This window comes from Canis aureus, chromosome 5, assembly GCF_053574225.1.
Source record: "Canis aureus isolate CA01 chromosome 5, VMU_Caureus_v.1.0, whole genome shotgun sequence".
Taxonomy (NCBI): Eukaryota; Metazoa; Chordata; class Mammalia; order Carnivora; family Canidae; genus Canis; species Canis aureus.
This window is the reverse complement of record NC_135615.1, coordinates 2,831,429-2,845,007: the sequence shown is the minus strand read 5'-3', so window position 1 is coordinate 2,845,007 and position 13,579 is coordinate 2,831,429. Positions and strand designations below refer to the sequence as shown.

The 13,579-nt window shown below is 39.7% G+C and overlaps 1 protein-coding gene and 1 long non-coding RNA gene across 25 annotated transcripts in view; one reads left to right on the top strand and one right to left on the bottom strand.

Annotated features, from left to right (window-relative positions):
- PARD3 (par-3 family cell polarity regulator) overlaps window positions 1–13,579 on the top strand; it is a 648,392-nt gene that overhangs the window by 64,962 nt on the left and 569,851 nt on the right. The window lies entirely within an intron of this gene.
- Window positions 1–13,579, bottom strand: part of LOC144313302 (uncharacterized) — a 61,415-nt gene that overhangs the window by 30,070 nt on the left and 17,766 nt on the right. The window contains exon 2 of the long non-coding RNA XR_013378981.1: window positions 4,243–4,325. This is a non-coding gene — a long non-coding RNA (uncharacterized LOC144313302). The remainder of the gene's footprint in view (window positions 1–4,242; window positions 4,326–13,579) is intronic.

Genomic DNA, 13,579 nt, shown 5'->3' with positions numbered 1-13,579 from the left:
GAGGTAAAAGAAGCCTGTTAGCCTTTCAGTCCTGGTAGGTAACTATAAACAGCCAAATATTAGGTGAACTTTAAAAAAGTTTTAAGACTTATAAGACTTTGTAGTATCCTTGTTATTGACCTCCTCTTAATGTTTTAAAACTGGGACTTCTCATGGTAAATACTACCAGATTTACATGGAATATGCAGATCTTCCCTTTACATGGGGTGTGTTAACTAGAGCTGTCTGATTGCCTTTTAACTGTAATATTCCTGGGTTATATTTATTATTATTTATAAGTGACACCGTGGCGAGCCATTAGGTCACAGTGAGATGTAAGAGTGGGGCTGGCATTGACTAGTTAGTCTGAGCAGCTGAGATTTCTGGATTGGTTCAGGCCTGGCTGTTTGTTGCTTCTTCCACAGGCACAGTGTCTGGGGATCTCTTCGACTAGCAGAGACATGCTTTTTTTCCTGAGCAATTTTACAGGCGGCCATGAGCGCCGAGGGTGTCTGTGCCAGATGCCCAGCGCTGCTATATATGGCAGGGAAAGGGCCTCAGTGGGAGGGCCCACCATGCCCCCAGCAGGCTGCGGAGTAATCGCAGGTATTCACGTGTCTTACCAGCACTCTCAGATCAACTCTGTTTTCTTCCTCTTCTCTCCTCCGACCTTGGTATTGAGTTTTGACACCTGATATGTAGGTTGAATCTTCATGTTAAATGGAACAAGTCACTTCAACTTCAGATACTCATTTGTCAGCCTGGTGTATGTAAAATCTGTCAAGACTAGTTGGGATGTCTGTGTGGCTGAGAGAGAGAGAGAGAGAGAGAGAGAGAGTAGATTTTAGATAGGGGAGGAATTGGCTATTTGCCTCTGTGGTTCTGTGCTCTACATTAATTGGCAGGAGAGTTCAGGATCTGAAGTTTAGTGTAGATTTCTATCTATTTGGACAGGCAGGCATTAGTTGTGTCCCTGTGTGTGGGAGGTGCTGATTAAGTTGGGGTCCCTTTAGGATAGGGTCTTTGTATATTCAGTTGTATGTTCATCAGGTCTATCAGGCTGGTTTTGAGTTGTGCCACCACTGTCTCTTCCAGGATGACAAAGCTGTATTGGGTCATTGGTCTGAACAGTGTAGACAAGAGGACTAAAGCTATCAACAGCTTGTAGTTCTGGTTCCTTGGAAAACTGCTTGCTTGGTGAGGGGTGAGGGCCGCAGCAGATGTGCAGCACGGCCCACCGTGGGTGTCTGTGTGCGTGTGGGCACGGCACCCGGAAGTTCCCAGGTTGAGTTCTGGTTGGAGAAGGATAGAGTGGAATAATAACCATGACAAGATGATAATAAAATTGAATTGAAGATCTACTGAGTCCATTGCATTCTCTTAGGCCTTCCACGTGTGCACTTACGAGCCACTGATTTAGGTGTTCTCTTCATTTCACACTAGAGGGGACATTAGTAAACAGCTGAGAGGGGCTCTCAGTGGAGAGCCTGTGGCAGGAGCATCTATGGTCGCAAATTGCCATTCCCTGTTGTCGGTTATGGACTCTTCACTGTGGGCACAGGAGGCCTGCCTGCATTGTTTCCTTTCTTCTTACAAAAAATCGCTTTTTAAATAATACTTTTTTATTTTTAAAAACAAAGCAATACAAAAGTAAGTAGGGAATGCGCTTCGACCTCCAGCATCATTCGTTGGTGGGGAGGGCTAGAAGCTCCCTGCGCTTCACTCTACCACACAGTGAGGGGTGGCTGTGGAGGTGCTGCTCTGCGCAGGCCTGGCAGGAGGTGCTTTGGCACATCACCTGGGAGTTTCTCTGTAATTTTTGGGCCGAGTGAGGACCCTGAATCTTATATCTTTTTAAAGATTTTATTTATTTATTCATGAGAGACACAAAGAAAGAGGCAGATACAGGCAGAGGGAGAAGCAGGCTCCCTGTGGGGAGCCCCATGCAGGACTCAATCCCAGGACCGTGGGATCACCTCAACTGCTGAGCCACTCAGGTGTCCCTATGATAGTTCACTCATAACCTGCCAGGACATTTTAAGGACAAGGAGACTGAAAAGGAGTAAAGAATTTCGGCTGTAGGATCTGTGAGGTGAAGTCTGCCCATGGGGGTGATGTTGTTTAGGGACAGTCAAGCTAAGAACTGGGGAGCAGGAGACCTAGTGTGGCTGAGGAGCCATTAGCCTATTGGTTTGCCCATCTGCAAATATACCAGTTCCATTAAATAATACTCATTTTTGGGAAAAAAAGTTCAGTGTAAATAAATTCTTTTCATTTGTATTGCCACATGTGTTGTTCAAGTTGAACTCAAAGAGCCTGTGATTTGAGACATTTGTGGTATCATGTACCCATCAGATTATTGATGTAGTGATGATGTTTCTATAGAAATGTGACTTTAAAAAGTCAGGTTCTGTATTTTATCTTATTTTAAGATTTTATTTATTTATTTATGAGAGACACACACACACAGAGAAGCAGAGACACAGGCAGAGGGAGAAGCAGGCTCCACGCAGGGAGCCTGATGTGGGACTAGTCCTGGGTCTTCAGGATCACACCCGGAGCTGAAGATGGTGTTAAACCGCTGAGCCACCAGGGCTGCCCAGGTTCTGTATTTTAAATGCTTTTTATTTTATTTTTTAAGTATGTTTGTTTTATTATTATTTTTACATTTTTTAAAATTTAAATTCAGTTTGCCGACATTTAGTATAACACCCATTGCTCATCATATCAAGTGCCTTCCTCAGTGCCCATCACCCTGTATTTCAAATGTTTTAAAGAACTGTTTACCTATTATACTTGATATAATTGGTTGACTTAATTGATATTCTGTAAGGTCTGAATCTTAAAAAAAAGAAAAATGTCTATTTTTTTTTTTAGTTCAGAATGAAGATTCAGGCTTTGAGTCATTAGGAGGAGAGAGGAAGAAACCTAATTTGTTGTTCTTAAAATATAAGAGAGACAGGTGAAGGAGACATTTTGAAGCTTGAAAATAGAGTGATATGAAAGTGGAGGAGACCTGGAGAGATGACAGGTGGAAGGATCTGGAGGTGTGTGTGTGTGTGTGTGTGTGTGTGTGGCGGGGGGGGGGGGGCGGGGGGTGGCGGGGCCCGAAAGAACAATTCAGCTCTGAATACCCTTTTCACAGCCCTGTCAGGAGCAATGGGAAATCTCCATTTTGTCATAATTGATAAAGGAAGTGCCCCTGATTCAGAAGGTTGGTGACTTTGAGAGACTTGCATCATTACAGAAGCTGAATTCTAGTGGTAAATTTGTTTACAGGGAGACCAGATTCACTGGTACATTTTTTTTTTTTAATTTTTAAAAATTGTTATTTTGCATTCAGAGCATCTGTGTCACCTTGAATTAACTGCTATCCCAGAATCTAGGAGAGCTTTTAGCGTCCTATCCTGCCACTCAGAGCTTTTTTCCATATGATGCATCTGCCTCCCAGCCCTGACTTGCATTGGTGGTAATCTTGGAAGAGGCAGCGACAGTGGGAACCCGCCTCTCCTTGCTCTTGCAATGGTTTCATATTTCCTTCTCCTCTTCTCTGGGGGTGGGGGTGGGGAACTGGCTCTCTCTAGCTGCCTTCTTTGTGTTCTCTCTTTAGCTCAAGTCATCTGACCTCTTCCCTCCCTCCCATGTGCTTCTTCATGAGCGTGTTTGCAGTGCCCGTGTGTAAGCCTGTGAACCCTAGTGTGGCCAGTGCCCCCACTTCTTCCAGTGCTTACCGTTTGCTCATTCTGAGGTCTTGGTCCACTCTCCTTGTGACTTACCATTTCCCACTTTCTCTGAAAGAATATAGAGAATATTTCCCACCTAAGGTCTTGAAAATATTATATGTATAGAGATCTTGTATGTGTAGAATTTGTGTTTGGTTATAGGGTTTAAGTTAAGAGAACAATACATAGTAGACTTCCTGTTCCCTGCTCTCACTTTAGTAAACATCCTAGTACTAGTAAAATAAATAATTTAGGCTGCATTCCTATGTTCAGGAAAAGCTGTCAGGATCTTCTGATTCACTCTTGAGTCTTCTGGAATACTGCTGCAGTCAGACTTGTTGATTGGTAATAGTGAAATGTGATCCTTGGGGGTCCTGGCGCAGGAGGAGGGGTCATCATGGTGACTGGAGTTCTGTGAGAGCTTCTGAGGCCTTTCAGGGCTCCCCAGCACAGTTCCTGTTATTTTTTTCCCCTTTCCCCCTCTTTCACAGTACCTGTGGGATTTCAACATTTAATTAATGTAAGGCCATTGGACACTTACCTTACTAGATCCCTCAGCTGTACTTGAATCATGGTTTATTACTTCCTCTTTTCTTGAACAGCTTTTCGTCTAGTATTCATTAACTGCATTTTAAAAATAAACATTTTATTTTGGATTAATTTTAGATTTACAGGAAGGTTGCAAAGATAACACAGAGTTATACCACTTACTCAGTCCCTCTTGCTAACCTCTTACTTTACCATGGTTTATTTGTTTAACGTAAGAAACCAACAAGGTACGTTAACTTACCTAAACTCCAGACTTTATTTGGTTTTCACCAGCTTTCCCACTAATATTCTCTATTTCAGAATGCAGTCCAGGGAACTATGCTACATTTGATTCATTTAGTTGTCAGCTAGCGGTATTTTAATATGTATGTATTTTAATATGTATATATATAGATAGATATATATAGTGGTTTACATACATTTAATATGTATGTGTAATACATACATTTAATATGTATGTGTAGTACATGCATTTAATATGTATATATTTTAATATGTGTATATATAGATATATATATAGTGGTTGGTAATTTTGTATAAGGGGATGGAAGGGGGAGAGTGAGTTACCTTCTTCCAGCTGTAGTGATTTCTTCCATTTGTCAATATTTCATTCAGACATATAGTTATAATCATTTACTGAATATCCCCATTAGTACTTGTTGTGATTTTATGTTTTTTAAGTACTGTGCTCTGTAAATGCTCTATGTTTACAAATAAAATTAGTACTTTGAGTGAAGTGGCGATAGGCTCCTTCCAATTTTTTTTTTTTTTTTAGGCTCCTTCCATTTTAATGAGGTTTTGAATACATAGTTTTGATGTGCCATGGAGCTGATTAAAAATGGGATTCTACCTATATGACCAGATGGGTCTAGTGCCAGCTTTCCCAGGACCAATGTTACTTGTAAAAGCCTGATCATTCCTTCTAGCTATCTAATAAAAGTATTTTCCTTAAAATTATAGATGTGTGTGTCATGCAAGATGATTAGTCCTGTGTGTGTGTGAGCATGCCTTGAAAGGGGGGTTTGTTTTTTAGTGTATTAAAACTGGCATTCAAAAGAATAAAATGGAAAATAGTTGAGTGGTCAGAGGTAGTAGTAATCTCATAGCCTTTAGCATAATGTTCATAGTCTCAGCTTCTGCAGCAAGACATCCACATCTGGTCTTGCCTTCCTCCTGGCCCTTTGCTGAGATGCATCATCCTGTGCTGCAAGTGCCCTGCCTGCATCACTGTCTGTGAGCCACCCCGCTCTGTCCCAGACCTCCTATTTCCTTAAACATGTATCCAGGCTGCCTTGCTATGGCTTTGCCTCTCCAGATACAAGCTTTTTGAGGAAGGGTGATAGGACTTTTCACTTCTCTGGCCTTGGTGTGAGTGCTGCTTAGTGATGTTTGTGACAGAGATCATTTTAGTCCCTGGTGGGGTCAAAGTTAACTGTATTACTTCACCTGTTCTTGATGGCAACCAAGTGCTTTGAGGAAAGAAAGCTTTCTGCTTTTCACTGTTGTGAGCACAGAAATAGGAAATCCTCTTTGCCTGTCCACATCATCACAGAACAAACTTTGGCTTCTCAGTTAAAAAGTGGGAGGTAGTTTGTATGAGTGAGATACCTTTGACCTCACAACTATTAGCTCAGTCACCTAAATAAACACACTGTAGAATGAATTCTCGGGACAGGTCAGCATCATACACTCCTGCTTCTCTTTTTCCATTCACATTTCTGTGACTAGATCACAGTTATTATTTGGGGTATGGAGGAGAGTCTCAGTGGTTTAAAAGAGGAGGGAGATACAAGACTTGTTGTTTTGAAGCTTCTGGAATGTCTAAAGTAACCTATTTACAACATTTCAAAATAATCCTTAAACTTCCTTGTCTGTTGTCACTTTTTAATGAATATAGAATATAGTGCAGAATTACTTATTTTAAGCAATTTCTTTCAATCTCACCTCTTTTATCACACTATTAGTGAGAAAGATCAAATCTCAGAACTTACCTTTTAGAGGAAGCCATTTTTCTCTTCATTCATTCATCATGCCCAAGACATTTATAAAACACATACTATGTGCTAAGCCCCATTCTAGGTGTTGGGGCCATGGCAATGAATAGGAAACACAGGCCCCTGGTCTCCTGCAGTTGGCTTACAGGCTTAGTTATGTGGAGGGTGGGGTAGGTCACTGAGATAAGGAAGTGTAGGGAGGAGCAGGTTTGGAGGGATTTCAGAGAGCTGCATTTGGCTATTTTGAGTTTCACACAATTGGCAGTATATTTTTGCTTTTGTAAAGGCAAAAATTTGGTCTCCATTTACCATTACATCCTCCTAATTTTCTGCTTTATAACTTAAAAAAATTTTGATTTTTTGTCAAAATTAGAATGGTCATCTGTCCCGTCCCGCCACCCCCCCCCCCCCCCCCCGGCCATCATGTATGCATTAAGTAAAAATGAATATTATTTCCTCTTCCCTTCCATTGGTGAGGGAGGGATTCCTGCTGGGGTTGTGGGGATGACTAAACAGATGACACCTGGCACTGGACAAATGGGCTTGATGACAGTTTATTTTGTATGACTGTATGTCACATATGCTCCCAGCCCGGGGAGCGGGGGGACACTACATGCCAGTCAGGGGAGTGTGCTTGGGAACAGAGTGAACAAGCGGGGGCTGTGGGAGGCAGGCCTTGCAGTATCGTGAGGGTAGGGTGGCCCCTGGTTCCCTGAAGAAGTGACTAGCTTGTGTGAATAGTTCTGTGGGGTGGCAGGACCCTCAAGATAAGCAGGAACTGTGCTTAGTTTCAGGTGAGGAGGGTTGTTTGGTTAGGGGACCTTGTCTGTGAGATCTGAGTGAGGAGGGGGACTTGCAGTTAGGCCATTTGAGACCTTCCTGGTTTTCCAAATATCAAGGCAGCACATAATATCAGGCCTTAGTTTCAGGTTTTCTACCACATATTTGAATTAAAGTGATGCCTTATGCTTATTCAGTGCCGTAGAGAGAGTTCCTTCCTTTTATTTATTTTTTTATTTTTTATTTATTTATTTATTTTTTTTAGTTCCTTCCTTTTAGAAGGCAATAAAATACTTGAGAAGAAATGCACAGATAAAATGAGAAATTATATACCTATGATGGGAAGGATTTAAGCTAGCTGTGAGCTGTATGGGGTCCATCTAACGTCTTTGTATGCCATGCCTCGGCTGGGGGCCTGGGGACTGATTGTGTGCCAGCAGCTCAGTGTGGCTGGCTGGGAGCCCGGGGGATGGGGGGACCCCCCCTCCCCCCGGGGTGCTCTCTGGGGGGCCAACCCTTCAGTGTTCATGGACAGCTCTGGATCTGGAAGCCTGCGGTCTATTCTGGTTTTCCCCACAGAGGGTACGTCCTCCCAGTGGAGGTGACTGTTAGGGACTTTTCTTTATTTCTGCATAAAATTTTTACTCCTGTTACTGCCTTGCTAAAGGAAGAAAACATGCCTGAGTAGCAGAGTGTTTCACATGTTGATCTTTAGTTATTGGTATGCGTGCTGAAAAGGTTAGGGGAAAGGTGTACTGATGTCTTCAATTTACTTTGAAATGCATCTCAAAATAAGATGGAATAATATGTGGGTAGAGGGACAAATAGATGGATAGGTTTGTGATAAAGCAGACGTGGCAAGCTGTTAATTGGAGAATCTAAGCAGGGTGCTCAGCTGTTGGTAGTATAATTTTTTCAACTTTTTTGTGTTTGGATAGTTTTATAATCAATAGTGGGAGGAAAATGTTCCGAAGTGAGCTGTGTTTCATTAGTGGATAAAACTAACATTAAAAAAGAGTTGGAAATAATTGTGTGCACAAATAGTAAGACTTTTTAATAGGGTTTTCTTTTTAAGATTTGTGTTTATGTGAAATGCAGGGTTTTGTTGTTAAAAAAAATATGTATTTTACAGTTTGAAAACAGTGGCCTCAGGCATTTTCTTTGTAATAAAGAGTGCAGTGGAGTATGAGGCCCTGGAGAGATCACTGCATTCCGCAGTGCTCCACTTGCAGGTAGTCAAGGGAAGGCTAGAATAAATAAAGGACACTCAAAGTATCTAACTTAACAATGAATTTTTGTTAAGGATTTAAGCTGTTGAGGAATTTAGCATAATAATTAGATCATCCCATCAGCACAGGCTATTTTTTCTCTTGTTCTGTTTGTAATTTTAGGCAAAAGAAAGGGAAAGCTTTCATTGATGGGTCAAAAGATCAATGTGTATATATGCAGCTGCAAATAAGGTATTTTCTTTGCACACTATATTTTTTTTTAAGGGGAAAGAGGGAAAAGAAATGAAAGCAACCCTTGGATTATTTATTTTTTAGGACTTCCCTCCTCAGAATTATTCATGTTTGGGTATGATTTTTAGAAGTCTCAATTGCTTATATAAAATATTTGGGAACGGGATCCCTGGGTGGCTCAGCAGTTTGGCGCCTGCCTTTAGCCCAGGGGGCGATCCTGGAGTCCCGGGATCGAGTCCTACGTCAGGCTCCCGGCATGGAGCCTGCTTCTCCCTCTGCCTGTGTCTCTGCCTGTCTCTCTCTCTCTCTCTCTCTCTCTCAAATAAATAAATAAATAAATAAATAAATAAATAAATCTATCTTTAAAAATATAAAATATTTGGGAAAAAATGCACACGAGGAAAAAAATCTGCGATTTTATCACTCCAAGAACATTTTATTACACAAATGGCACATAAAACATATAAATACCATATATACTTATATAAATACCATGTAAAATATTTTACTTAAAAATTGGAATTATACTATATGTATTGCCTTGCTGAAGTGATTATAGGCAAAGTGTATTGCCATTTGCCACTTACTTTGAATAAAAAAATAATCAGATTTTTTTTCTATTACAAAGGATCTGATGGGAATCTTTTTGAATAAATAATTGCATACATGTACTTTATTTTCTTAGGCAAAATCTTTGAAGCCTGTTTGATAAGGTTAGGTAGCATTTTGATAGACATTGCTGATGAAATAAGGGAGAATGGAATGTTTGAAGTAGAAGCCAAATTTGAGGGCTGGCAAGAGGATCTGTTGAGTTGGAACAGATCATTTGAGGAGGAAGAAGAGTGAAGGAGATAGGGTGGAGAATTTAGATTTCAGTCATCACTGCATATCTCATAACATCTTATATGGAGATATCATAACTTACGTAACCATTTCTTAATATTTTCTCAATATTCTGTTATAAATAATGACTGCAACAGCATTTTTATAGATCCATTCCCTGGGAATTTTTCCTATAGAATATAAATGAGTTGCACGGAGCAAAGGAGCTACACATCTTATGTTTTATTAGATATTGACAAATGTCACTAAAAAAGACAATTTATACCCTGTATCTTGTGAAGACTAAGTTACCTATTTATTAATTTTTTTTGTAAATTTGATATTCAAAATTGGTATATCGTCATTATTTTTATTTTCTTAGTTTATGTATATTCCTCACAATTTTCTATTTATTCATTTTAATTTGAGGTTGTTTTCCTGTTGAGCCCTTTAAATAGTAACTTTTTGGTAATACAGATTGAAAATACACTTTCTAATCTCTTGTCCATTGTTTAACTTTTTTTAATGGTGTATACCACACTCTACAGGAATTTTTAAGTTTCTGGCTTTGGGGTTTTACATTGAGTTTTGCTTAAGAAGACCTTACTCTAACTGCAAAAGGATTCTATATTTTAAAATTTAATAATACATAAAAAATAATAAAGCAAAAACATGTAGAATCTAATCTTGGATTAATCTGGAGTTGATTTTGTAGTTGGGTGGGAGTAATCTAAATTCTTCCCTGCCTCACCCCTGTTCCCCAAGGGGAGAGCCAATTGTTTTGACACAGTATCTCAAGTTTCTGTTTTTTGTCTGTTTTGTTTTTGAAGTGCAGGTACATTTCTATGTATAGTCAGGGCAAATCTTCCTCAATGAGAATTTGCCCTTTAAGTGCAGAAGCATATTATCTAAGTGCTTTTGTGAAGTACTTTGTTGACAATTCATGTGTTTACTTTTTTAGGTTGGATAATACTGATGCATTATAATCAAAGTTTTTATTTTTTGCATTATAATAAAAGTTTTTAAAGGGAATTATTTTTTGAACTTGATAAATACATTTCTTAAATCATAAAATGAGATTAGGATATACTTTGCAGGTCTTTTTAAATGTTTTTTAAAGCATGTGGTTGGCATACATACTCTATACTATTTTTTTTTTTCTGAATAAGTGTTGGTTTTGCTATTTATGGGATTCATTTAGTTGATAGGAAATAAGTGGAAAATAACTTTGACTTTACCTTTGTAGAAGTATAATTTGCTCTTTCTGTGGATTGCAGTTAGCTTGATATTAGAAATTTTGTGAAGGATCATTTCTATTAAGTTTGAATCTGCTTACTGGAACAGATACCTGATAAAAATTGTGATCATGCTTGTCAATAGTTTTTTGGTATTTTTAAAGCTGGATACTTTTTAGAATTAGTGACAACATGGAAGTATGTTTATATTAAAATCTTAGACAATTAGTAGTAATGAAAATTTTTCTTCTAAAATTTTGTCTTAAATAGAAAGGACCATTGAAGAGTAATTATAATGGGATTTTCAATACTAGTAGTTGCTGGCAGTGATACTTCCGTATGCAATCAGGAAATGACTGGTTTAATGACTTTGTTAGTCATGCTTTTGTGCATGATTAATGGTGTTATCTTTGAACTTTGGTATAAAGTCTAAGAGGGAAGCAAATGTTTCATTGTAATGGTGAGCCTTTTATGTTTGTAGTTGATAGAGATGTATTGCCCAGCACCTATGTTTTTCTTGAGAAACGTTGTGTTTCATTGCTTGTTCCCAGCCAACTCCTTTCTTGAAGTGTCACGTCATTTCTTCCAGAGGGCAGAGGAGAGGAAGAGCCCAAGAATGAGTGGGGATTGGGGAAGAGATCCTAGACTGGGGCTTTGTGGAGGGCTCCTCCTTGGAGTCTCTTGTCTGCCTGATGCTGAAAGGTGGATGGTGCTCCCTCAGGGACTTTTGCTGTTTGTATTTGCCCTAGTGGCATGTGTCACATTGGCTATGAGCACTGCATGGGGAGGTGTGGGTTTGTCAGGGATGCTAGCCCACTTATTGGAAGGCTCAGGTTTGTTTTATTAAGACAAATATACAGGTATTATGGAGTAAGTTATAAATTTTTTTTAGAAGATTTTATTTATTTATTCATGAGAGACAGAGAGGCAGAGACACAGGCAGAGGGAGAAGCAGGCTCCATGCAGGGAGCCCGACCCGAGACTCGATCCCGGGACTCGAGGATCAAGCCCTGGGCCAAAGGCAGGGGTTAAACCGCTGAGCCACCCAGGGGTCCCCAAGTTATAAATTTTATATGCATTTTTAAAGATAAAATCAAGGTACCCCAACAAAAGAGACTTCAAAGCCATTTTGTACTGGCAAAAGGGGAGAACATGCTTGTGCAGCTCACATCAGACCTTCAGTCATAGAATGTCCTCTATTTTACAGCTTTTACATTTTATTGAGAAGAAAAATGAGAACAACCTTGTAGGCTTGACTATATACTTAACACTATTGGTGACTATTCTGTGGTTTAACATTTTCCTAAGCTTGCAGATCTCTGTGGTGGCATGGAATGCTGTTTTCCTCTATTAGCTCCCTCCTCTATAGAGACAGGGGAAATACCCTGCTGTCTAGTTTTCAAGGAAGGATTAATAGCTATGATTAATTTTGCAAAAAGCTGTTTTTGAGATTTAGTCTTGCACATTTTTTCCCTTCATTTTTAATCAGTTCTGAGAGCTGAGAAGAGTCAGACATGGGATTATTTCCCATTTTACTTGTCTCCTTGAATTTAGTAGGCTTACTTTGCCTCCCCTCTTGTAAATATTTGCAAATTTATTATAGTATTTACTTTCCCTGTGGTTTAGCTTAAAAGTAAAGATTTTGGCAAAACATGTGGCATGCTGAAAAATATTAAATGAGTAGTTAGAAGATGGAAGGTTTAGATTTTGCCATCAATTGCTATTTGATTTTGACCCTAAACTCTTCTCAGTTGTTTCTTACTACCTCCAAAATCTTTGTATTCACTTAAAATTTAGTGATTCATTGATTAATTGATTTTTAAGGATTTTATTTATTTATTCATGAGAGACACACAGAGAGAGACAGAGATAGAGGCAGAGGCAGAGGGAGGAGCAGGCTTCATGCAGGGAGCTCGATGCGGAACTCGATCCCAGGACTCCGGGATCATGACTTGAGCCAAAGGCAGACACTCAACCACTGAGCCACCCAGGCATCCCTAAAGTTAAGTGATTTTTTTTTTAAGATTTTATTTATTTATTCATGAGAGACACATAGAGAGAGGCAGAGACACAGGTGGAGGGAGAAGCAGGCTCCACGCAGGAAACCCGATGTGGGACTCAATCCCAAGTCTCTGGGATCACGACCTGAGCTGAAAGCAGACACTTAACCACTGAGCCACCACCTAGGTGTCCCGAGTTCAGTGATTTTTAATGGTAAATAATTGTTTTATAATCCTTTATGACTTAAGTGTTTTATGAGGAACCTTAATTTCATAGAATATGTAACTACAGGCATTTTTGTTGCTTCTGTGTAAACTTGATGCAGTGGTTCAGGTAGTATGATATCTAGCCAGCGCTAGAGCATAAGTGTAACTTTTACAACTGTCAATGTCAGCAGTTAGTGTCAAGGATTAATATAAAAGGCCAATGTGTAAAAGACTAGTGTAAAAGAACAGCTCTCCAAATAAGAGTAGTGAAATTTATCAGGTAACGGGATCTCCTACAGGAATACATTTCCTGGGGGTCTGGGTTGGTTTCTGCTCAGGTCTCCATCTCATAGTCCTGGGACTGAGCCCCACATCCAGCTCCACACTCAGTGCGAGTCTGCTTCAGATTCTTCCTCCTCCTCTGGCCCCAGCCCCACACCGCTGTGTGCTGTCAAATAAATAAATAAAACTTTTCTAAAAAGAGTATGTTATCTTTGCATACAACTTAAAATTCACACCAGCTTGAAAGAATTCCTGAAAGAAGATGGTCATAATTTTATGTTTTCACTTCTAAAAAAATGATTTTATTTATTTTTTCATGAGAGACACACACACAGAGAGAGAGAGAGAGAGAGAGAGAGAGAGAGAAAGAAAAGCAGGGGCACAGGCAGAGGGAGAAGCAGGCTCCCTGTGAGGAGCCTTGATGCAGGACTTGATCCAAGGACCCTGGGATCACAACCTGAGCCAAAGGCAGATGCTCAACCACTGAGCTACCCAGGTGCCCTTCACTTTTATTTATTTATTTATTTTTAAAGTCAGAAGACCAGGATA